General features: G+C 45.4%; 1 pseudogene across 1 annotated transcript in view; it reads left to right on the plus strand.

Annotated features, from left to right (window-relative positions):
• Positions 1-713: 713 nt before the first annotated feature.
• Positions 714-26150, plus strand: part of LOC144807611 (uncharacterized) — a 138401-nt pseudogene continuing 112964 nt past the window's right edge. Inside the window, exon 1 of the transcript XR_013606361.1 lies at positions 714-796. The product of XR_013606361.1 is annotated as an uncharacterized LOC144807611 (transcript). The remainder of the gene's footprint in view (positions 797-26150) is intronic.

The following is a 26150-nucleotide window of genomic DNA, read 5'->3' on the forward strand; positions in this document are numbered from 1 at the left end:
AGCGAGGGAGCAGTGTGCACGGCTAATATGCATGCGCCGCTGCTGCATTGTTTCGCACATGCGCAGTTTAACACTTCCTTGTGAGGCTTCACCGTAAAGAGTTACCGCCTCTCTCTTTTTTCCACTACCCACCCGATCCATTTATTTAAACTCTGCATTTCGCCGCCTTTAATTCATTCTCGGCGAGCGTTTGGACAGGGGTAGGTGTACTAGAGGCTACACCCGCATTACTTAGTAAGTGCCATTTCAATTAATTCCATCTTATTTCACCGGTACTTTTTCCGTTGTGCTTATGTACCTGGTTTGTGTCTATTGCTTCCACAGCCCGACTTTTCGCGGGCGTCCATTCCCTTGACCACTAGAGGAGAGCTTTAACTAATATTTGGTAAGCACTGTGATGTGAACTACCCACCTCACGGTTTGGTACTTTTCACCAATTTTCAACATTGGCAGATTTCTGCCCTATAGTTGTTATACGTTTAAACAACCTTATACAGCCAAGGTTAGTTGCCTGTTAACACCATTTTATGCGTTATTTTGAGCCTAAGGGCTCTTTGAACTAGCAGCCCCCGATCTACTGTGGACCAGTCTTGTGTGCCCGCGTAATCTTTCTATTTGAAGCGCTGTGTACACATAAGTGACACTTTGTGATGCATCAAGTTGTTACTGACGCTCACATGTGGCTTACTTTGCTTTTTCTCTTTCTAGGTATCATCCAGGAGCAGCTTCAATGTAACAGCTACAACCACATAGTGTGGACACAGGTCTCCTGATCTGCCCTGGATGAGATAAGAGGGTTCTCATTTTAACTTTTATGTATTTTACTCACGTGCACTTCACTTTGTTTTTGGTCCTGACGAAGCGCCAATGACCTACGGGCGATAGAGGCGCGAAACATGTTGACCTTGACTAGTGACACCCAGGCATAGTGGGCCTTGTGGGGTCAGTCATTTTTAAGCAGTACTTTTAACTGCCAAGGGTTACCTAGACAATCTTGTCGCTGCTTCCATACCCTTGATTTTATCACACTATCATGTTTGCACGTAATTGATTTACCCTCCCTTACCCTTCCCCACACACCTGCATGCAACATCCGGCTAATCCTCTAAAAGATCTCCGATAAAGTGACCCTTCGGGGACCCGTAGGGAATTGCAGCGCCGGCCCTACGAGGAGCAAAATTGCCCGATGATGAAGCATGACATCCTCCGGGGTGTGTGAGGGCAGCAGAGGATGTAGTATGTCTTTCCCTCTCCCATCAGGGTATTTTTTACCTAGGATTACTTTTCCCCATTCTTCCCTGTTTTTAATGTATGGGTGACTATTTGCACTCAGATACGTGGGTGACTTTTGCACCCTGGTATAGGAACTTTGTCCTCTTTTTGTGAACAGATTTGGTTTAGGAGCATGGACACTGGACCTTTATTGGCTCCTTGGTCCCCCCTCTCTTTTGTTGAAATAAATATAAATAAATAATACCGGATCTATTTTTGAATGAATAAATGAATAACAGATAGCTCAATAAATAAGAGTCAAGATTCGAGGTAGTAGGAGTTTTGCAGGTTTAATACAGCATAAGGACAGGAACAGGACAACCTGCACAGGAATAGGATGGCAGCGCTGCCGGGGGCAGGATCGGAATCGGCGCAACATTAAATAACAAGACATGATCATATATACTAAAACAGTTGCATTACAATACATACGATAGGCGGAGCAGTGGGTGTGGTCAATAGCAGTCGCGAAAGATAAGAGTGAAAGTAGGTGTAACAGAGGCGTATACATAGACATGTGATGCAAACGTAACAGAATATGTCATGAATGGGGCGGAAACATGGAGGGGGCTACCTAAGGAGCCGGGACCTCTGACCTAATGGTGCGCGCAAGCTGGCAATGACGTGTTACTAGGAGAAGCTGGGGGCTACGAACTCTGTGCTAGGAGCAGAGACTGAAGTCTGGAGAGTCAGGGCGACATGTACCTAAGCAGTATCTAGTATCTGATGTTTAGAGAACATGTTGATAGAATCCAAAAGTTATCGGGGTAAAGGCTAACAGACTCTAAGACTGGAGCATGCATTATTCTACATGTAGTGCGTGATGAAGAATATTAAATGAGCATTAATACAGTATTTCTCTTACATGCAGACGTAAAGGCTAGACAATGACGGAAACTATTGATGCGATTCAGTAGCTTTAGGAATGCAGAGAAGGAGGACTAACTGATAACCGGAATCATAACATACTCTTGGCAGACTCAGAGGCAGAGCCAGGCTGAACCGGGCACTGTGAGGCAGGAAGTAAGTGAAGGGTCGAGGATACAGGTGGGGGCCGTATCGCTCCTCAGCGAGGGCTTCAGGAGACAGGAGCTGAATCTGGTGTCCGGGCCCTTTTGAGGCCTAGAAACGGGGACTTTACAATGGAATAACGTGCACACTGAGAAACGTGGCAACGTAGCTTTACATAGGCCTGATATTCGTAGTATTCACGAGAACTGGGAACTGACATACTAGAGGTGGACACAACTGTAATTGCGTCTTTAATCGAACATAGGGAATACATATGCATATTAATCATGCACACATAACATATGATGGAGGACGCGTAGGGACACAGAACATGGCAAAATTTACTTTTCCACATTCCCTCCTTGTCACTACGTTTCCATCAGGAAACATCAATATTCATGATACCATCTATCATTTCATACAGTATCATTTGCTCGTCTCGAATTTTCTTGGAACGGGATTTAGAACGGGGCTTGGGACTAGGAATACAAGAGGTAGCACAAATGCCGCAAATCGCAGGGCCACATTGTATACAGAGGCAGCAGCTGAATATGATCGCTACTGCAATACCTAGAAAGGACAAGACTTTCCATCCCCAAGCGGAAATTATATTCCAGAACCAACCGGACCATGTCCAGGTGCCTGGATCTTGGTGTAACAGATGGGCAATTTTATGGAGTCTGGTTATAGCTGAATAAACGGACGGTGCGTTATTTGGAATGAAAATGCAGCAACTAGATCCGATGACTCTACAGGCCCCGCCCCTATCGGCCAATATGACGTCAAGGACGAGACGATTCTGTAAAACGACAAATCTCATAGCAGATTGCTCTTCGGTTAAGTTACCTAGAGCAGAGGCAGTCTCATTGACTACTACTTCAAGGGTTCTGGTTAATCTACGAATTAACTTACTATTCTGGATAGGTCCTATAAAAAAGAAGAAACCTCTATTGAAATCTGTATACTGTTCTAGAGCAGTTTCAGTATAATCGACAATGGGGGACTCCCTTCTATGTCTAATGTGTACTAGATGTGTGTTTCTATGATAATCAGATGGAGCTAGGAAAACAGGTGGCAGTAGGAAGGCAATGTAACAGGTTCCCTCCCAATCGAGGGGCAGACGAACATATGCGGTCTGACCACAAATAAAATAAGAATGGCGTGAAGCTTTGAAAATAGATTTCCCACTGTCACTATATTTGACAATAGTAGTACAATCGCTATGTCCTACATGTACGGAACCATTATTTCTAACACATAATTCGCCTTTGACTGGTAGTACTGAAATAGCAGGTAAGTCTGGAGTGGAATCAGACTGAACATTCAGGACCATGAAATTCGAAGAATAATTACCTAAATTGTAAACTTCGTTTTCTAGATCTAACCCTGTTCTGTGGGGAAGACCTTGCTTGTCTGGAAAACATGTACTGTCAAGAAAAGACATATCTGTTAAAGATGACGTTAACGTGGACCATGCTCCACACGAACCATTATGTGAAAATGGATAAGGAAAGAGTGGCAGAACTCCCTTCGGTGTCTGGAAAGGGGGGAGTCGACCACACACCCAACAGTTTGTGGCATTGCTGGTCTGGTGTGAATAATGTAACATGCGGATAAAGGAATTGTTACGCATAGCGAGGCGGTAAGAGAGTTCATGAGGAGGCAGATCACTAAACGTGTGCTCTACTGTAGCATTAGAAGACTTATTTACATAAGAAACTGGAAAATACAAGTAGAACGCATAACTGGTGCAGGAAATCATAATACTGAGAAATAATATGAAACATAGAAAAACGATACATCGGATTGAGTTTTGACTAACTCTCTCACTATGGGGGTCTATTTTATACATGTCAGAAACCGGTCTAACCGTTTCACCTAGGGGAGGACTTAGACAATCAAACTGGCTGACTTATTTTACTAGACCTTAACTTAAGCTTATACTCCTGTTGCGGAGTTTTCTCTAACAGGGAGGGTGCAGTATCATTGTCTTTTGCGGGACAGTCCTTAAGAATAGTACTTTGGCAGTCCTTTGAATCCTGGGAAATGTTCTTTGAGACTGGCTTCAATCCATAACATTTTTTAATATGCGAAAGATGCACCCAGCCTTTGCGTCCCTCCAACTTCACGGCTGTACGGGTGGCCAGGAGGACCTGTCGGGGTTCCTTCCAGCGAGGCTCCAGCGGACTTGAGCGATCGAAATTTCGCACTAGGACCATGGATCCGGGAACGATTTCATGCGGTGCCACCTCGGTATTGTCTGGAAATGCGGCGGCAACCTGTGAACGACAAGAGTTGAGGGCAGACATCAAGGAAGCTAGGTAATCTGTCAGCATATTACTTGAAACATCGGTAATACTTCGGGGTCTAGGAGTACCCCACATGTTAGGGGGGCGGCCGAAAACGACCTCATACGGGGACAGACCTGATCTGGAATGTGCGACCATGCGCATATAGAACAGAGCGACTGGCAGAGCTATGAGCCAGTCCACACCTTTCTCTTGACAAACTTTTGCAATTCGAATTTTCAGGGTCTGATTATGTCTCTCTACGAGACCGGCTGCTTCAGGATGGCGTACACAATGGAACTTCCACTGGTACCCTAACAAAAGGGAAACATGTTTCATGAGTTCAGATGAGAATGGCTGGCCGTTGTCAGAATATACGACCCTAGGGAGTCCATAACGGGGGAAGAACTCACGAACCAACTGCTTGGCAGTGGTCGCGGCTGTGTAGTCTGGAACTGGATATGCCTCCGTCCACCTGGACAAAGCGCATACAACTACAAGGACATACTTGAAACCTCGACATCGCTCCATCTGAATGTAATCCATCTGGAGGACTTCAAAAGGGTGGTCAGGAGGTTGGAATCCACCTTGTTCCACCGGGACACTTTTACCTGGATTGAACTGACAACATATCATACAGGTACGGACTTTCTGCTTGGCTGCAGCTCGTAAATGCTTGTTGAACCAAATGTTCTGGATACTGTCTAACATAGCTTTCTCGCCTAAATGTGCTGGACTATGTGCGGTATTAATAATGACTTGAACCATAGAGTCGGGGAGAAACCATGTGGCTCTACCCTTCGTTAACCATCCTTGATCTGTCTGGACCCCTCCTTGTTCGGACCATTTCTTGATTTCATCGGGAGTAGCATGTAACTGGATATCTATGACATCTTGAGTAGGGTCTTTAACTGTCATGCATGTAGTCGGATCTGGAGTGTGTGTCTGTGTCGGATTAACTGAAGTGTCTGGAGTCTGAGCTGTAAGCTTGGCTGTGCGATCTGCTAGATCATTACCTTGAGAAATAGTGTCAGTAACTTTCGTATGTGCTTTGCACTTCATGATAGCAATGGATGTCGGTAAATGTATGGCATCTAACAGAGCCTGAATAAGGAGACCATGCTGAATCTTGGTTCCATGAGAAGTCATGAAACCTCTCTCCTGCCAGAGCACTCCGAAGTCGTGTACGACTCCAAATGCGTAACGTGAATCGGTGTAAACATTAACTTTCAGGTTCTTGGCGTGTATGCAGGCTTGAGTCAGAGCAACTAGCTCTGCTGCTTGAGCAGACAGGGTGTCAATACGATGTGTTTCAATAACTTCAGTGTCAGTAGTCACTGCATACGCAGCTACTAGTTCTCCTGTACTAGTTCTCATGCATGAACCATCCACATAAAGTGTCAGGTCGGGATCTGGTAATGGAATATCTGTCAGATCTTGTCTTGGCTTTGTCATGATGTTAACTACTTCCACACAATCGTGTGTGGCGGAATTCGAAGTAACTGATGGTAACAATGTAGCAGGATTTAAAACGTTGCAGCGTCTGATTTCTATGTGTGGCTGGAACAGTGTCAATTCATAACCTGTTAAACGTGCAATTATCAAGTGCTGAGTTTGTGTTCGGTTTAAAAGAACTTCCACGGAGTGTGGAACTTGTACTGTCAGGGAGTGTCCTAATACTATGGAATCACTTTGTCTGATAGCTAGTGCTGTGGCTGCAACTGACTTGAGGCACGCAGGCAGAGCCTGGGCTACAGGATCTAATGTGCTCGAAAAATAAGCACAGGGCTTGTATTGTCCTGCTTGATCTTGTGTGAGAACAGATAATGCTGTACCTTCGCGTTCTGTGACGAAAAGTGTAAAAGGCTTACTGTAGTTCGGTGTTACTAGAACTGGAGCTTGACATAGGGCTTTCTTTAATTCATTGAAACTGAGTGTATGTTCAGATGTCCAAGGGAGGACAGTCGATACGGCTGCCTCCTGTGTCGTTAACTGTATCAGTGGCTTGGCCAGAAATGCATACTGAGGAATCCATTGTCTGCAATAAGAAGTAAGGCCGATAAAAGCACGTACCTCCTTCTGGGTCTTGGGCTGGGGAAGACTCGCTATTAACTGGATACGGTCTGGTGTCAACTGCCTACCCCTCTTGGACAGTAAGTGTCCTAAGTAGACCACTTGCTGGACACAGAATTGAAGCTTAGAAGGGGACACCTTGTGTCCCATCTCGGCTAGGAAATACAAGACTGTAAGTGAGGCTCGCTCGCAAGCACGTTCAGAACGGGCCGTGATCAGTAGATCATCAACATACTGGAGTAGGGCAGTGTCAGTTGGCATGTGAACGTTGTCTAGTTGTCTCTTAAGTGCTTGACTGTAAATACTAGGACTTTCTGTGAAACCTTGAGGAGCTCGTGTGAACATATAGCTCCTTCCATTTAAACAAAATCCAAAAAGAAACTGGCTGTCTGGATGAATGGGGACACTGAAGAATGCGTTCTTGAGGTCTATGACAGTGAAAAATGTGGCTTCGGAATCAATGGCTGTCAATAGGGAAGAGATATCTGGGACAACTGGATACTGGGGAATAATACATTTATTAAGCTCTCGGAGATCAATCACTAAACGATATACTGGAGGTGCATTTGGATCAGTACGTTTCATAACAGGAATGATCGGAGAATTACATACATTGGAGTCAGTTTCTACAACTACTCCTTGAGCCATGAGCTCGTCAATAATTTTGGATAAGGCTGCTACAGCCTCAGGTGGCAATCTGTACTGCCTGATTCGTGGCAGGACTACACCTGACTTGAGAGTCACACGATGGGGTGTGATTTGCATATAACCAACATCAGTTGGACCTTGCGCCCATAGATGCTGCGGAACATTAGACAATCTTGGATCAAAATCTCGTAACACATAGTGACCCTTAAAGTCACGTAGGAACAATCGTATTCCCTCTGGGGAACAGCATATAACTGCACCTAACTCTTTCAGTGTTTTAATGCCTAATAGATTCTCTGGACATGACTTAGTAAGTAACAGATCAGTAGTGCGGGACAATGGACCTACTTCTAGAGTAACTGGCTTTGATATTTCATTTACAATAGGTTTTCCTGAAAATCCAAGGGAAACATTTCTTGAGCCTGAGAGCGGAGCCCCTGGAACTTCGGCGTGACTTATAGTGGTCCTACTTGCCCCTGTATCAATCAAAAACTTTCTTTCTTTCCCTAATACTTGACTGTGTACATAGGGACCCTCTTGATCTACAGGTATCTCGATGAGAGGCAAGCCTACCTCCCTCTCTAGGCTGTTTCATGAATACTGCTGATACTCTGGATACTCGGACTGTGCATACTGGTACATCTGCTGTGTAACATGCTGTGTTGCAGCGATAGGCTGCGGTGCTGTAACTGTCTGTTGTGCATTCTGTGGCTGAGAAGTCTGTGAAACTTGTTCTTGTCTAGGCGGACGTGGTCTTTCTTTAGTCTTACCGGTAGCTATGTTATGTTTCAGAACTGCACACTCGTTTATAAAATGACCTGGCTGTTTACAATAACTGCAGTTTCCTTTAACGGGAGCTGCAGGATGACTGGCTTGATTCGGACCCCTCTTCTGACTGTCTTGTGGAACAGATTGTGCAACTAGTACTTTCATTTTCGTGTCTTTCATACGTTTTCTCTCGTGATCTTGTTCTTCTCTGATTCTATTTTGGTGATATTGAAGCATCTGTAACATCTGGGACGGGGTATTAGCTTGCCAGGTACTTTCGACTTTCAAAACTCGGTTCTTAATTTGTGGACTTGAATTCTCGACTAATTTAGTAACAAAAAGATGAGGGTATGACTCGCTACTCGTCTTGAGGCCACTGTTTATGGTAAAACATTTCTCAAATCTGGAATAATAATCACTAATATCTTCGTCTTGTTTCTGTTTACAGGCTGAGATTGCATCCCAGTCTTCTTTTCTAGTTGTCAATAACCTAGGCAAAACTTGTATTAATAATTCTGGTAATTCTTTACATTTATCTCCAAGACCGGTACCTGGTACTCGTGCCTTATCTTCAGCTTCTAGAACTGCCCAATCGATCTTTTTCTCTCCCACCTCCCATTCTTTTTCCTTGAGTTTCTCATATACCCCTGCGGGCAACAAGACTTTTAACATTTTAATAATATCTGGATACGTGTATTCTCCCATACGGAGCATGTCTTTTAATTCTCGGTGGAACCCTGCTGGATCTTTATCATGACAGGGAATTAACTTTTTCATCTCTAAGAGTTCCATCTTTGTGATAGGGGTGTAAACAAACACTCGTTGCATTTCACCACCGTCTGTCTTAATTGGATGTACTTCTCGTAACGGATTCTGTCTGTCTATGTAAAAGGGTTTACTTTCTGGGGGTGAGGCATGAACAAACTGTGGGTTCAGAAACGTTCTATATTTGTGGCGCTGTTCTAAAATGACACTAATTAAATCGGTACCTAAACCTTTCCATCTATACTGGAGTAACTCGTTCAGGACATCGTGTAACGGACCTGGATCAGAATGTTGACCCTCATACAATGTAATGAGGTGCTGGATCATATACATACCCGCCAGTCGTTGCTCGGCTGGGGGCATTTTCAGAAACATTTGTGCCACTATTTCGTCTGGAAAAGTGGTAGAATCAGTAATCCATCGGACTGCTGATCGGACTAGTTCTTGTTCATGCATAGTACTTAACTCGCTATAACCGATTCGTGATTTCAAAATGTGATCGGTAGCTTGAAATACTTGTTCCAGAGAACCTTGTTCTGGTGCTGGATGATGAAAAATTGACTTGTGTTCTAGGCGCAAATGACGATCTGGAAATCTAGATTTTCCTACATACGCTATTCTGTCGGGATTCTCGTCCTCTACCTCTTCCGCAGAGTCATTTTCTTTTTCGCTTACTTGTGCTTCTTTACGTTGTTCGTGTATCCTTATTATTTCTTTAAGAATCTTCTTGTACATACTCTCTATACTACTGATAGTCTTATGCTTACCCTCGGCTATATTATCACTCCACCTTGTCAGGACTTTCATTTCGGCTCGATCTTTGGTCGGATAATCTTGTTCCCTTATTAGACAATTAATCAGAAACTTTAATATCATGAGCTGGACTTCAACTTTTCTTTGGCACATGACGTCACTAATACTTTCTGGATCATTCCCTGTACGGATGAAACGATATATTCTGTCTAGATCTTCTTTCATGTCTGGTAGGGTGACTAAATACTCGGTCACCTTTCTCACGCGTAATGAATATAAAACCATACTATCCTCGCCTGGGACTGGATCATAGCCACATTCATTAAGGGCTTTTCTGATTTCTGCAACAGACTGATACCTGGGCGTACGCTGTGACGCTTGTGCATGTAATTCGGCTAACGTTAAACGCTTGTGTGGCGGCGGGGTTTGAGGAGGACCTCCCCCTGCGGCCCCTAAACTAGAGTCGTCTACTGATGCTCTTCGTCCTGGCAGAGTGGGAAATGGAAATGCAGGCTGCACTTGTATGGCGGGCTGGACCGGGGGTACCGTAACAGGTACTCCCGTGTCTGGAGGAGCGGGAAGTGCCTGATTTACAGGGACTGGCGGAGCAGGAACAGGATTTGCATATTCTGGGACTGTGTCGTCCAAATAGGACGAAATGAAAATATCAGCTGCGGTCGGTTTGTGACGTAGCTTGGTCGGAACTAATGGTGGCGGGAAATTACTGGATGCCTCTGGGGTCGCTTTTGGCAAGCCCTCGGCAAGAAGAGGATACATACCCTTGATAAGAGCATGCCTCTGTCTGTCTGACTGTTCGGTTTTAACTCGTTCACCAATCTCGATTAATTCCCTTTCTTGGGCTCGTTCTAAGGATTCTCTACTTAATTCTGACTTTCTGATTTCTTTTTCGGTTCTTTTATGAGATTCTTTGCGCCATAACTCGATGGCATCTTTCTGTGACTGTCTGGCTTTCTTTTTCCATAATGCTTCTTCTACTCTCATGATGCACTCGGCATCCCATGTGCCTGATACAGGCCATCTATACTTTTCCTCTAACTGTTTGGTATACTCTACCCATAAATCTAGATACAATATGGCACTTATGCCATGCTTCTGGTACATAAAATGACCTGGACTGTCCCTAGGCGGAACAGGAACTGCTGCTTCTAGCAGACCTTTTCTGGTTTTTAACTGACGCAGTTTTGAAAAGAGTGGCATGACTGAACTATAATCTGGACACAATACAATACACAATAAACACGAGAATCACTTCGCACTCATACCACGACATTAAAATACATGAAGAACATTATGAATAACAGTTCGAACAGAATACCACCTGGAATACGGAAAACAGAATACATGAATTTTCTCGAGAACAGAACTGACTAGAACAGGAACTAGATGCACTGCTGAAACAGTACGAAACTTACCGGTCCCATAAAGAGACACGTCAGGACCCGCATCCACCGAAGTGGACACTTCGTTTGTGGGTCTGTGTACCACCAACCCACGGACCAGAGTCAATTAGATTGACCCTGTCTAGATGCTACCCCAGCAACGGTACTCACCGGGCAGCAAGAACGGAAGGCCTCGGACTGGACTGGACTGCTTCGACGCCGGACGGACGAACTTCGGACTTCTGTTACGGGTGGGCCTCCGGATACCTCGGACCTTGGACTCTCGGCTTGGGCTCTGGTCGGGACTCGCCGCGTTCCTCCACCGTCTCGTCTGGATGCTGGACCGCCACCTCCGTCTCCTCCGTGGGCCTGAGGGATACTTGAAGCAGAAATATCTGCCGGTGCGCAGAAGAGTTCCGTCACGACTGCAGAGGGTCAGGGGGTCGGCGTGGCTTCACCGACGCGTGGGGAAAGGGCAAGTCCCTGTTCGGGCGCCATTATGTGGTATATAAATAAATAATACCGGATCTATTTTTGAATGAATAAATGAATAACAGATAGCTCAATAAATAAGAGTCAAGATTCGAGGTAGTAGGAGTTTTGCAGGTTTAATACAGCATAAGGACAGGAACAGGACAACCTGCACAGGAATAGGATGGCAGCGCTGCCGGGGGCAGGATCGGAATCGGCGCAACATTAAATAACAAGACATGATCATATATACTAAAACAGTTGCATTACAATACATACGATAGGCGGAGCAGTGGGTGTGGTCAATAGCAGTCGCGAAAGATAAGAGTGAAAGTAGGTGTAACAGAGGCGTATACATAGACATGTGATGCAAACGTAACAGAATATGTCATGAATGGGGCGGAAACATGGAGGGGGCTACCTAAGGAGCCGGGACCTCTGACCTAATGGTGCGCGCAAGCTGGCAATGACGTGTTACTAGGAGAAGCTGGGGGCTACGAACTCTGTGCTAGGAGCAGAGACTGAAGTCTGGAGAGTCAGGGCGACATGTACCTAAGCAGTATCTAGTATCTGATGTTTAGAGAACATGTTGATAGAATCCAAAAGTTATCGGGGTAAAGGCTAACAGACTCTAAGACTGGAGCATGCATTATTCTACATGTAGTGCGTGATGAAGAATATTAAATGAGCATTAATACAGTATTTCTCTTACATGGAGACGTAAAGGCTAGACAATGACGGAAACTATTGATGCGATTCAGTAGCTTTAGGAATGCAGAGAAGGAGGACTAACTGATAACCGGAATCATAACATACTCTTGGCAGACTCAGAGGCAGAGCCAGGCTGAACCGGGCACTGTGAGGCAGGAAGTAAGTGAAGGGTCGAGGATACAGGTGGGGGCCGTATCGCTCCTCAGCGAGGGCTTCAGGAGACAGGAGCTGAATCTGGTGTCCGGGCCCTTTTGAGGCCTAGAAACGGGGACTTTACAATGGAATAACGTGCACACTGAGAAACGTGGCAACGTAGCTTTACATAGGCCTGATATTCGTAGTATTCACGAGAACTGGGAACTGACATACTAGAGGTGGACACAACTGTAATTGCGTCTTTAATCGAACATAGGGAATACATATGCATATTAATCATGCACACATAACATATGATGGAGGACGCGTAGGGACACAGAACATGGCAAAATTTACTTTTCCACAAATCAGTAAAATCAGGCATTATCTTTTAAGCTGTTTTACATAGAATGCAATTTGCAATGGATACAGTATTAAAATGTGCAAAAATCATAAAGGTAAAGAAATTATCATTGAGCACGTCTTATACACTCATGCCATTTCACTTGTTTTAACCTACTACGATTAAGTACATGTTGCCGATATCAAATTAACACACTAGGGGGCATATTACCAATCAATAGCAATAATTATCGCTATTGATTGGTTAGAGACAAAAATTTACCGCTGAGCTGCGGCGATTTTTATCGCAGATAAACCTTGGTATTACCAAGGTTTATCGCAAATGCGATAAAAAACGGCCGCAATGCATAAATATCGCTGAAAAGTCAGCGATATTCATGCATTACCGAGCTAATGCTCTTAGCCATGTTATCCACCTCCCATTGGATAACATGGCTAAGAACAACTCAGGGCAGATGTTAGCTTTTGGAGATATTCGCGCTTAGCGCGAATATCTCCAAAAGTTGGTAATAGGAGATAGCGATGAGTCGCTAACATCTTGGCACGCCCACTTTGCATGTCATTAGTGATAAATATCACTGACATGCAAAGTGGGGCCCAAGATGGTCGCTATCTCCTACTAGCTGTCGCTAACTGGTGTTAGCGACAGCTAGGTAATAGGGAGATCATTTTATCTCTGCTTTCTTGGCCTTTAAAGCCAAAAAAGCGGCGATAAACCCCCTTGATAATATGCCCCTGGGTTCAATGGCTAAGTCTAATATAGGTGACTTACAGCCACAAATCGTTAGTTGCCTTCTAAACAAGTGGCATCGGCTGTGGAAGATGAGCACGGTGTTAATGCACTTGGCTTGAATTGGGCAACAGTTAAAGGGAGTGGATACAAGTCAGATAGAGGGCATTAATACCGAGGCGTTAATAACTCCAAACAGGCCTCTAAGACTTCCTCGCTCCTTTCCTAGCATTTCAGATCTGCTACTTCACTGCCTCTTCCTAATGTTTTAGTGCATTTCACAGTTTCTTCAAATATGTCTAATTTGCTATTTTTCAGAGCTGGACTGGGGCTGAAAATAGGCCCGTACTCCAAACTAAAAGTGACCAAGTAGCAAATCAAATAGTAAAAAATAGTGGCCGACATTTGCAAATCGGGGCAGTTATGGACTTGTAAAGAAAGACACACGGTCTTGGTGATTTTGCAATGTATGGGAGGGTACACACTTTTACGCTTGCTGCAAGGGATGTTTATCGTAATATCTGAGAAATCAACAGCACCTAACTAGTCAACTAGACCATGTGAGAGAGGGGCTATGGAGAAATGAGTGGCCCACAAAAAAATATATAAAACTGTCCCACAATGTTCAGGAAATGATAAAAATGTCAAATTAACACAGGGCACAGCTGGTGACTAACCTTCCTGCTGCCATTCCACACGTGCCTGGGGGCCTCAAAGCGGCCGAAGCGCTCCGATCAGATCTTGAGCTGCCACGTTTCTTGAGCCTTTGAGATGGAGGGTCACAGGCAGGTCAGTCTCCTCTCCTAAGGAGTGTCCCGCTCTGGTTGGCAGCAGTTGCGATAGTTAGGAACCCGCACACATTTCGTATTTAGCAAAATTAAAACGTTCTACCTGGAAGACTCATTTCATCCGCACCGACTTTTCCAGTTGGATACACAGCTGCACACGGTCCGTGCTGTGACTGCTTATACCGGCTCCAGCATCCGTCGTAGTCCGTGTGTTGGCTCCCATTTGCACGAGGCAATCATGCCAGTTTAACATTTCGGCGCTGCGGTGCAAGCAGACATGCCATTTGCTGCAGTTCCACTCGTCTGCCTATGCAGCCACGACACCACGACCCCCGCTTGCGCCATAGGTGGCAGCAGCACGTAGAATATGTGCTGCCTGCCCGTCCCTGACGTCAGGCTGTGACTGACGCCGCGCCGGGCGGGAATGCACTAGACTAGGGTTTTTAGATACATTGTAGCTGCCTTACTGCGGTGACAGTGCTACTGGAAATGCGCGCCCGGCCGGCAAGTGACATCTGCGGGAGCAGGCGCGCACGCAAGCTAGCAGCTCTAGTGTCCAGTAGTACTTTTAGCTCTTTGTGTGACTGCAGAGAGAGTGGCATCAAATGTGTGACAATGCATTTCAGTGCGGTGATGCGGAGCACCACACTGAAATGCGTTAGTGTCACACTTGATGCGTGATACTTGACAGGACTGTATAGCTAAACATGAACAACAAGCATTGGCATTGCCAGTAGGTCTCGCCTCTGGGACCTTACATGTTTAGTTATCCAGCACAATAGCCTTGATGCAACTGTTGCATGGCTAAACACATATAAGGTCCCAAGGCGCGACCTATTGGCTAAGCCAATGCTTGTTTTCATTGGTTCCTGTTTGTGCCTTTTAGAGATGCATGCTTCTGTTTCATCCTCGAGTCTTAACTACTCCCGCCTTTTGATGATCTAGGTCACAGGTACTCATAAACATTTTCCCGGGGGCCGCAAAGTTTGATCTGTGGTGTGACCGAGGGCCGCACTGATGCCAGCGGGGTGTTAACTCTGGGATGGGGAAACAAAGCATGTATATCTAGTGACTGCCTTTAAGAATGAAGGTGTTCCTAAAGTTAAAGGCCTGGTTACCTCCTTTTCCTAACTGCAATTAACCTTTAGATAAGTGTTTGCTGTATATGTACGTTTCTTTTTCAAGTTAGTGCTGAGTCGAGTAAACGGGAGCCCAGTGCTGCTGCTGCCCGGGGTCCGCATGTAAAGACCAGGAGGGCCTTATGCGGCCCCCGGGCCGTACTTTGAGTATCACTGATCTAGATCCTCCCGGCGACCACCCCAGCTACATGTGTATTTTAATGTTCTTCAAAAAGGGTCGGGTTGAGCCGGGCCGCTGTATCTCTTTTGCTCTCGGTGGTCCCATGAGAGTAAAAGCTGCTCATTCTGCTAATCCTTCCATAACTTTCCAGAAGTCTCAGAGCAGACAGGCTCGCTGAGTCACTCTTGTTTACTGAGCGAGTCTGTTAAATTTTTGCAACATTTCTTCAGCGAGTCTTAATGTATGGTGACAAGAGGATCAGATCAGATTCTTCCTGTTTCTCTTGCTAAGCCATAGCGCGTTCATTGGGAGAGTGTGCGGGGTAGAGCTGGGGCTGCCCTTCAAGATGCTCACACCCTGCACAGCTCAAGAAGCTGCCATGGCTTAACAAGAGAAACAGGAAGAATCAGAGAAACAGACACAGGTACCAGAGAGTACTAACTGAGAACTTGCTTCTTCGCACAGTCTTTTTTAGCCAAAGTATTTTGATTGATTCAATGTATCGCTTTTAAAATTACTCTGAAAGCTTCTAAGACAATCGCATTTTAAATTTTAAGCTTTTTGAAACAAATGTTTTTTTTAAACTGAAATTGAATTGAATGCTTCTCACTGTGGGGAAGCCTGACTTACATCGAACAGTAGAACGGGAGCTGGGCGGGGCAGGACCAGTGAGCACAGCTGAGGGGACTCGCCCTCGTGGGGAGCGAGGAACAGGTCAGCGCTCTAGTAGTTAAGCCAGTGGTTCCCAAACTTTTTTGACCCATAGCTCCCTTGACCTAATTGGCAGTTGGCTGTGGCTCCCCACCGTTTTTTTACCCGCGCACCGGGGTGCCGTGGCACCCCTTTGGGAACCACCGGTCTACATGAAGAATCAAGCCTAGGCGTGATGAAGGATTCAGAGAGTAGCCATCACTACAGGGCATAAGGTGCCCACTCAACACTCTCCACCAGGCCTCTGACCCTACACCCACCCAACGCTCTCCACCAGGCCCCTGACCCTGCACCCACCCAACGCTCTCCACCAGGCCCTTGACCCTGCACCCACCCAACGCTCTCCACCAGGCCCTTGACCCTCCACCCACCCACCCAACGCTCTCCACCAGGCCCCTGACCCCGCACCCACCCAACGCTCTCCACCAGGCCTCTGACCCTGTACCCACCCAGCGCTCTCCACCAGACCCCTGACCCTGCACCCACCCAACTCTCTCCACCAGGCCTCTGACCCTGCACCCACCCAGCGCTCTCCTCCAGACCCCTGACCCCGCACCCACCCGCCCAACGCCCTCCACCAGGCCTCTGACCCTGTACCCACCCAGCGCTCTCCACCAGACCCCTGACCCCGCACCCACCCACCCAACGCTCTCCACCTGGCCCCTGATCCTCCACCCACACACCCAATGCTCTCCACCAGGACCCTGACCCGGCCCCCTCCTTCGCAACGCTCTCCACCAGGCATCTGACCCTGTACCCACCAAACGCTCTCCACCATGGTTCCTGACCCTCAGGCTCCAAACTCAGAAAGGGACGTGGTTTAGTGGCTGAAAAGACAATTAGGCAAAAAGCAGCACTAGTAATATGGAGAGTTAATACGAACTAATCAACAATGGTCTCCAGTAACAAGGAGCATTTACTTATGCAGTAGTTCATATGAAACATCCTCCACACGGGCCAGTGCCAATGAACATAGTGCCAAAACTCAGGCCACTTGAAAGCATTTCACCTATCCCTGCACAGGAGCAGTGCTCACATACAAGGTGCCAAAGTCCAGGTCACGCCTTGGCACTCCAACCATTCATTCACAAGTGCTAGTGCCCCTGTAGTGTACAATATGCCAAAACCCAGGCCATTAGTAGGCTCCCCACCCACACGTGCAGTGTCCGGTACCGTGTGCCACAACACGTGCCACTTGTAGCGCTCCACCCATTCATCAGTGTGACAGTGTCTCGGTACAATATGCCAAAACTCATGTCAAAGTTTCAAAGTTCAAAGTTTGTTTTTATTGCACAATTATTTCAAATCATTGCAATATGCAAAAATACGAAAGACAGTAATAGAAACATTCGAGACTGTTAAAAACTAAAACTAAAACAATAAGTGGGTGGGAAGGAAAAGTAAAAGGACAAGGAAAGTCAAAGATCGATTACTTGCAAAGAATTAAATTCAGGCATTACACAAAGGGAAAAGTCATGGAATTAATTTCGGTAATTAATTTAACAAAGCGGGTCGCCATTTGAGGCGAATCCCCCCTCATACATTCCTCAAGTGCTTCTTGACATGTCCTGATACCAAGAAGGCGCCAAATTGGTCTCAGCCAGAATATTCTTTGTGGCCGCAATTGGTGGCAAATGCACAAAATGTGAATTAAGTTTTCCTCTCCCCATTTGCAAAACCGGCATTGGGAAGAGGCTCCTATCTTATATCCTTGCCCAAACTTGTATGCTTTCAGCGGAATTAGTATAAAGAAAACAATGGTCCTTGAGTTTCAATCAAATAAACCTTATATGGATATCATTTCTGATTCAGTAATGCGATTAAATCTGCATTTTTTTGACTCAAGCAAAGTGGGAGAGATATATTCGATTTGGCACTAATTGTGTACACATTGAATGCAAAGAAAAGAGCAGTACCCAAAAATGATAAGTGTAGCCTAAAAACAGAACGAAAAAGATTGTAACCACACTCCAAGTATTTGTATTACCAAAGTGTTACATATTTATTTACAATTTCATAAAACAATTCTGATCTTAAACGGCGCAGAGAGTGAAAGGGAAAGGGTGCTCAGGTGATTAGAAGAAGGAAGGAAAGCAATTGTAATGTACAATTCTGATATTTACAAAAAACCAAAGCGGCAAATCTTCCGCTATTATATAGGCCTGTCCACAAAATTCAAGGGGGGAAGGGGAATTGGGACAAAATAGGTACAGGCACACAAGTTGAAAAGCGTCGACGTTTCGACCCTAGTGCTCTTGGGGAATTTAGGGCCTCGGCTGCGGGTCTTCTTCAGGACAAGGGGCAAGGGATGGAAGGGGAACTTGGCCGTGATCCAACACGTTGTCTGGATCGAACACCTGAAGTACAAGGATGAGGTAGGTGTTAGATGTTATATAAGAATTAGTATTCACAAAATTGTGGTTCAATGTCGGCTACTGGGTACATTACCAATGAAGCTGGTCAGGTTGGAACTCCGTCCGAGCTTCCAGGGGGTGGGTCACCTATTGGGCAAGAAAAAGGAACTGGGTCAGTGCCCCTCTCCCAAGGGCAACTAACTCCAATTGACCAGTCTGCTCATAATCAACCACAGGTGTAGACTCACCTAATATCTTGATGGTGATCTGGTGTCAAGTCAGTTGGATGTTCAGCCTGATGTTTTGGAAAAGGCCTGTGGGGGGTGAACAAATTAATCAACCCCATCTAAATGTATCGACTTACAGACCTATTGGTAAGTGTAATTAGGAACTTAAGGACCTATTGGTAAGTGCAATTAAGAACTTACCACTGTTTGTGGATGGATTGGGGGGTCCTACCGGCGCCCCCGCGGGCACTCCGGTGGTGGTGGAATTATATGATACCAACGTTGCCTCTATAATTTTATTCGGAGGTTTGGCAGAGAGAATAGGTTTCCTCTTCGATTTCCTTAACAATGTCAGGTACCCACGTTACCTAATATTGAATAAACAACAGAGAAGTGTGTTAGAATACGTCATCTGTCCGTATGGGTGGGGGTTGTTAGAACGCTCAAAATCAAAATTAACGAACGTTCACCCACAAGGGATTAAGAATTCCCTACTCTCACCTTGGCAGGAATAGTTGATGTGCTGGATACCGCGGGCAATTGCTACCGTCATGTAATCCGAACGGTGAACAGCGTCCGAATTCGGCTGCTACTTCCGTGTTGGAGCTAGAATCACATGTTCTCCTATTAGCCAATAGGAGTAGATTGGATCCGAAAATCGACATTAGGAAAGGACTTTTGGTTTTAGTCCGTCATAGGGATCGACAAGGGACTCACCATTATGGAGACCAAAAAGGGACTCACCATTACGGCAAACAGTCAATTAAATTACACACATCATGCGTGATGAAGGATTACGATATATTGAAAACGAATCAGTTAACATGGTATGTGACGCATCTCAGTGAATCCCTTGGTTCATTTTAGAAGAAACATCATTTAAAAAAAAATAATAAACAGTAAATGTTCGCAAATACAGTTATACAAAATCATGTAGCAGTTGTACAAAGTCGTGTAACAGTTACATGTAATACAGTACACAATACATTAACGCAAGATCATACAATAATAACATATCAATACAATGCATAATATAGAGATTACATATACTAGACAATGTGGTATACAGCATTATTGCAAGAGAAATTGTATTCTATAGAATGGAATACCTGGTTTACACTTCGCAGATACCTTAAGGGAGACAGAATGGGTAATCTGTGAGTATTGTGGGCAGAGTAAATACATTTTTGTTGGAATTTCAGCCATTCCGAATTGATACCATTTGTCTCAGGACCTCTTCACGATCGTTCAGGCCGCGATTGACAGTATCAAATAGATGCATCCAGCGACATTCACGGGTGCTTAAAAGTTTGGCATAATTGCCACCCCGCGGGTTTTTTGTAACCTTCTCTATTATCCACCATGTGAAACTTTCAGGTTGGTGGTTGAATTTCAGAAAGTGATCCACTAGTGGGGCCCCTTGTACCTTGCAGCGTATTTTGCTGCAATGTTGTAGAATACGGGTCTTGGTTTTCTGGGTGGTTTGGCCAATGTACATGAAGCCACATGGGCACATTATAGCATAGATAGCACCCATCGTATTGCAATTGGTATGTTGTTGCATTGTGTGGGTATAGTTGTTGTAGGTACATGTTTTCAGTTCTGATACCATTGTACAGGCCTTACAACTGCCACATTTAAAATGGCCCAGTACAGGGGGGAATGTTCCATAATGATGTTTGACTTTCAATCTTCTTTTGGTTAAACATGGAGTGTACTACAAAATCTTTCACACTCCTACCTTTACGGAAGGCGTGCATCGGGGGTTCAGTTATACCTATCTCTTCCGCTACAAGATGCCAGTGTGCATTAATGGATTGTTTAATCTCAGTGCTACATGTATTAAAAGTGGTGACACATATAAGTCTGTTTTCCGCGGAGTCTGATTTTTGTTTGTGTTCTAGTAAGGACTCTCTATTGCTGAACCATGCTCTTTTGCGAGCTTTCCTAACCAAACTTCTAGGGTAACCTCGTTTGGTGAGTCTCTTAATTAGAACATCGGATTCCTTGAAGTAATCAATTTTCTTGGTACAGTTGCGTCTCAACCTCAGGAATTGACCATAAGGTAGGTTATCCCTGAGGTTGCGAGGGTGATGGCTGGAATATCCGAGAAGTGTGTTCTTTTCAGTTGGTTTTCTGAAGAGTGTGGTATATAAAACACCATTTTCTTCTTTAATAGTCAGGTCAAGAAAGTTTATGGAGTTGTTACTACTTTCAATTGAGAATTGTATGTTATCATCCCTTTCATTTAACCAAGTATGGAAGATTATTAATTCCTCCAGCGTGCCCCTCCAAATGAGGAGCACGTCATCGATGTATCGACGCCATTCTACAATTTTTGTACTGTAGGGATTGGTATCATGTAGGATCCATTTATGCTCAAAGGCGTCCATAAAGATAATGGCAAGGTTTGGAGCAAAGCTTGCCCCCATAGCCACTCCACTAGTTTGCTCGTAGAAATGTCCATCAAAGATTAAATAGTTTCTTCTCATTGCTATTTCTAGGAGTGATAGGATGAAATTGGTCGGGACCCTGTGTGGACGTGTTCTATTGTCTAGGGTCTTTTCAATTGCAATCATCGCAGCTTGTTGAGGAATGCTGGTGTATAAGGACGAAATGTCCATGGTTACCAGCAATTCCTGTGTTGAATCGAAAATGCTGCCATCCATGAGTTGGATTACCTGCATGGTGTCTCGTAAATAGCAAGTTGTAGATTCTGCAATGGGCTTTAAAAAGATGTCTATAAACTTGCATAGCGGTTCCAAAATCGAACCACAGCCTGAAATAATCGGCCTCCCAGGTGGCGAGGCCAGGCCCTTATGTATCTTGGGTACAGTGTATATCGTTGGGACTCTGGGGTGGGCATTATTTAAATATTCACATTCTGATTTGGTGATGATACCTTCCTGGTGTGCTGTATCAGTTAGTCCTCTGATTTGTGTAGCTATGTCATTTGTGGGGTCTTTTGGTAATTTCCTATAGTTGCCCTCTTTGGATAGCTGTGAAAGAATTTCTGCCTTATATGCCTCTCTACCCTGAATGACTATTGCCCCCCCCCTTGTCTGCAGGCTTTATCACTATGTCATGATTCGTGTTTAGATTATGTAGTGCCTGTCGTTCAGTTTTAGAGATGTTGTATTTGACATATTTTCTGTCTGTGAGCAGTTTGGTGATGTCTCCCATCACCGTTTGTTCATAGGCTAAAATCCTAGGTGGCATCATGTGTGTTGGAGGGGTAAAGGTGGAGGGTGGTCTCATGCCAGTATTACTGTTCACATTGGTGTGAGGTATCTTATTAAAATGATATTTTAAGCGAACCTTACGGAAAAATTGAAAAAGTTCCAATTTCAAATTGAAACTGTTAGGTAAGCTAGTTGGAACAAAGGATAAACCTTTTTCCAAAACACGTTGTTCCTCACATGTCAAATTGTAGTTGGATAAGTTGACTAAGGGGCTGCTTTGTTTGGGTATTGTGGTTGTGTCTACCATCTGTAGTGTTGCGAGCGTGTCCGTATGTCGCCATGGGATTCCTGTCTGAAGTGTACCTGTTTACCTGGTTTGTCTCTCCCTTGGTTCCAGGTCTGTAGTCCCCTGTTCTGTTTCCAAGATGCTTGGCCACGTCCCCTGGGTCGTCCCCAGGGGCGTCCCCGCACACGTTGGTCCACCCATGGATCCTGTTCTAAAAAAGTCTGGTCCCCCTCTTGTCTCGCGGTACTAGTGGATGGTTGGTCTGTCTCCGAGCCACTGCTGACTGAGGAGTTGGAGAAAGTATTGTATCTACGGTACCCACCCCTGCCTCTGGTTGTGTATGTACCTCTTGATTCCTGATTATAGTATCCTTCGGCTAGGTAGGGGTATACCTTCTTTTTGTCAAAGAATTTTATATCATTGGCTAATTTGTCCAATTTAGAAGTTTGTGTGAATAAATCAAATTCTTTTAAGGTTTTCTCTAGTTTCTCTAGGGCTTCCTTAGCGTTCTGTCCGTGTGACCGAAGCCCGCACTGATGCCAGCGGGGTGTAAAGTCGGGGTAGGGAAACAAAGCATGTTTATCTAATCGCTGCCTTTAAGAATGAAGGTGTTCCTAAAGTTAAAGGCCTAGTTACCTCCTTTTCCTAACTGCAATTAACCTTTAAATAAGTGTTTGCTGTATACGTACGTTTTTTTTTCATGTTAGTGCTGAGTCGAGTAAACGGCAGCCCTGTGCTTCTGCTGCCCAGGGGTCCGCATGTAAAGACCTGGAGGGCTTTATGCGGCCCCCAAGCTGTACTTTGAGTATCAATGATCTAGATCCTCCCGGCGACCGCCCCAGCTACATGTGTATTTCAATATTCTTCAAAAAGGGGTCGGGGTTGAGCCGGGGCCGCTGTATCTCCTTTGCTCTCGGTGGTCCCATGGGAGTAAAACCTGCTCATTCTGCTAATCCTTCCCTAACTTTCCAGAAGTGTCGGAGCAGACAGGCTCGCTGAGTCATTCTTGGTTACTGAGTGAGTCTGTTACATTTTTGCAACATTTCTTCAGCGAGTCTGTTTATTCCCAATGTATGGTGACAAGAGACCCAGATCAGACTCTTCCTGTTTCTCTTGCTAAGCCATAGCGCGTCCACTGGAGGGAGTGGGAGGGGTAGAGCTGGGGCTGTCCTTCAAGATGCTCACACCCTGCACAGCTCAAGTAGCTGCCATGGCTTAACAAGAGAAACAGGAAGAATCAGAGAAACTGACACAGGTCAGACACACGGTACCAGAGAGTACTAACTGACAATTTGCTTGTTTGCACAGTCTTTTCAAGCCAGAGTATTTTGAATGATTGAATGTATCGCTTTTAAAATTACTCTGCTTCTAAGACCATCGCATTTTAAATTTAAAGCTTTTTGAAACAAATGTTTTTTTTAAACTGAAATTGAATTGAATGCTAACTCACTGTGGGGAAGCCTGACTTACGTCGAACAGTAGAACGGGAGCTGGGCGGGGCAGGACCAGTGAGCACAGCTGAGGGGACTCGCCCTCGTGGGGAGCGAGGAACAGGTCAGCGCTCTAGTAGTTAAGCCAGTGGTTCCCAAACTTTTTTGACCCGTAGCTCCCTTGACCTAATTGGCAGTTGGCTGTGGCTCCCCACCATTTGTTTTACCCGCGCACGGGGTGCCGTGGCACCCCTTTGGGAACCACCGGTCTACATGAAGAATCAAGCCTAGGCGTGATGAAGGATTCAGAGAGTAGCCATCACTACAGGGCATAAGGTGCCCACTCAACACTCTCCACCAGGCCTCTGACCCTGCACCCACCCAACGCTCTCCACCAGGCCTCTCACCCTGTACCCACCCAACGCTCTCCACCAGGCCCCTGACACTGCACCCACCCAACGCTCTCCACCAGGCCCCTGACCCTCCACCCACCCACCCAACGCTCTCCACCAGGCCCCTGACCCCGCACCCACCCAACGCTCTCCACCAGGCCTCTGACCCTGTACCCACCCAGCGCTCTCCACCAGACCCCTGACCCTGCACCCACCCAACTCTCTCCACCAGGCCTCTGACCCTGTACCCACCCAGCGCTCTCCACCAGACCCCTGACCCTGCACCCACCCAACACTCTCCACCTGGCCCCTGATCCTCCACCCACACACCCAACGCTCTCCACCAGGACCCTGACCCGGCCCCCTCCTTTGCAACGCTCTCCACCAGGCCTCTGACACTGTACCCACCCAACACTCTCCACCATGGTTCCTGACCCTCAGGCTCCAAACTCAGAAAGGGACATGGTTTAGTGGCTGAAAAGACAATTAGGCAAAAATCAGCACTAGTAATATGGAGAGTTAATACTAACTAATCAACAATGGTCTCCAGTAACAAGGAGCACTTACTTATGCAGTCGTTCATATGAAACATCCTCCACACGGGCCAGTGCCAATGAACATAGTGCCAAAACTCAGGCCACTTGAAAGCATTTCACCTATCCCTGCACAGGAGCAGTGCTCACATACAAGGTGCCAAAGTCCAGGTCACGCCTTGGCACTCCAACCATTCATTCACAAGTGCTAGTGCCCCTGTAGTGTACAATATGCCAAAACCCAGGCCATTAGTAGGCTCCCCACCCACACGTGCAGTGTCCGGTACCATGTGCCACAACCTGTGCCACTTGTAGCGCTCCACCCATTCATCAGTGTGACAGTGTCTCGGTACAATATGCCAAAACTCATGTCAACGTTTCAAAGTTCAAAGTTTGTTTTTATTGCACGATTATTTAAAATCATTGCAATATGCAAAAATACGAAAGACAGTAATAGAAACATTCGAGACTGTTAAAAACTAACACTAAAACAATAAGTGGGTGGGAAGGAAAAGTAAAAGGACATGGAAAGTCAAAGATCGATTACTTGCAAAGAATTAAATTCAGGCATTACACAAAGGGAAAAGTCATGGAATTAATTTCGGTAATGAATTTAACAAAGCGGGTCGCCATTTGAGGCGAATCCCCCCTCATACATTCCTCAAGTGCTTCTTGACATGTCCTAATACCAAGAAGGCGCCAAATTGGTCTCAGCCAGAATATTCTTTGTGGCCGCAATTGGTGGCAAATGCACAAAATGTGAATTAAGTTTTCCTCTCCCCATTTGCAAAACCGGCATTGGGAAGAGGCTCCTATCTTATATCCTTGCCCAAACTTGTATGCTTTCAGCGGAATTAGGCCAAATCGGAATCTCATTAGCTGGTGCGTAATATACGGTTTCATTGCTGATGCAAGATAAGATGGAAGAATTTTTGGAGCATATAATTTGGCGGCCCAAGTGCCATGGGAGAGCTTAAGCACCAGTTGTGTGTCCGATTGGTTTGAAAGGATTTTTGCTTGCTTAATTAAGAGATTTCCTTTCGTTTCATTGGGCAGAGAAGAAGACCATATATCCCCCGCTTCGAGCGATTTGAGGCAGAACGTTAGATATTTATTCCATGATGAAGCGGGGTTTTTGAGGACCAGCCATATACAGCTCTTTAACGTATGGGAATTTGCTTGTTTCGCTTTTAGGCAATATATAGCGAATCTTGCAGCCATAATTCAACGCATGGAGGATAGAGAAAATTCTTTCCGTATTTGGGCATGGGAAGTCGAGTTTGGCAATCGAAAGACCCGGCGGTAACATGATGACTGCGCTCTATCAAGCCAATTATTCAGTTTGTCCTTAAAGATGATTGCTCCAAAAGTAATTGTGGGCAGAAATTTTGCGTTAATCAGTTTTATTAATGGGACAAAATCCTGAGAATGTAGGGCGTTCTTTGTTCTCAAAAAGACTCCCTCTAGACGGCGAGCCACTGTCAGCATCTCAGTTATATGCACCGAGCATCTACCTTTGTGGTCAATCCAGACACCTAAGTATTTGTATGTAGGGACAGT

This window comes from Lissotriton helveticus, chromosome 1_2 (genome assembly GCF_964261635.1).
Source record: "Lissotriton helveticus chromosome 1_2, aLisHel1.1, whole genome shotgun sequence".
Taxonomy (NCBI): domain Eukaryota; kingdom Metazoa; phylum Chordata; class Amphibia; order Caudata; family Salamandridae; genus Lissotriton; species Lissotriton helveticus.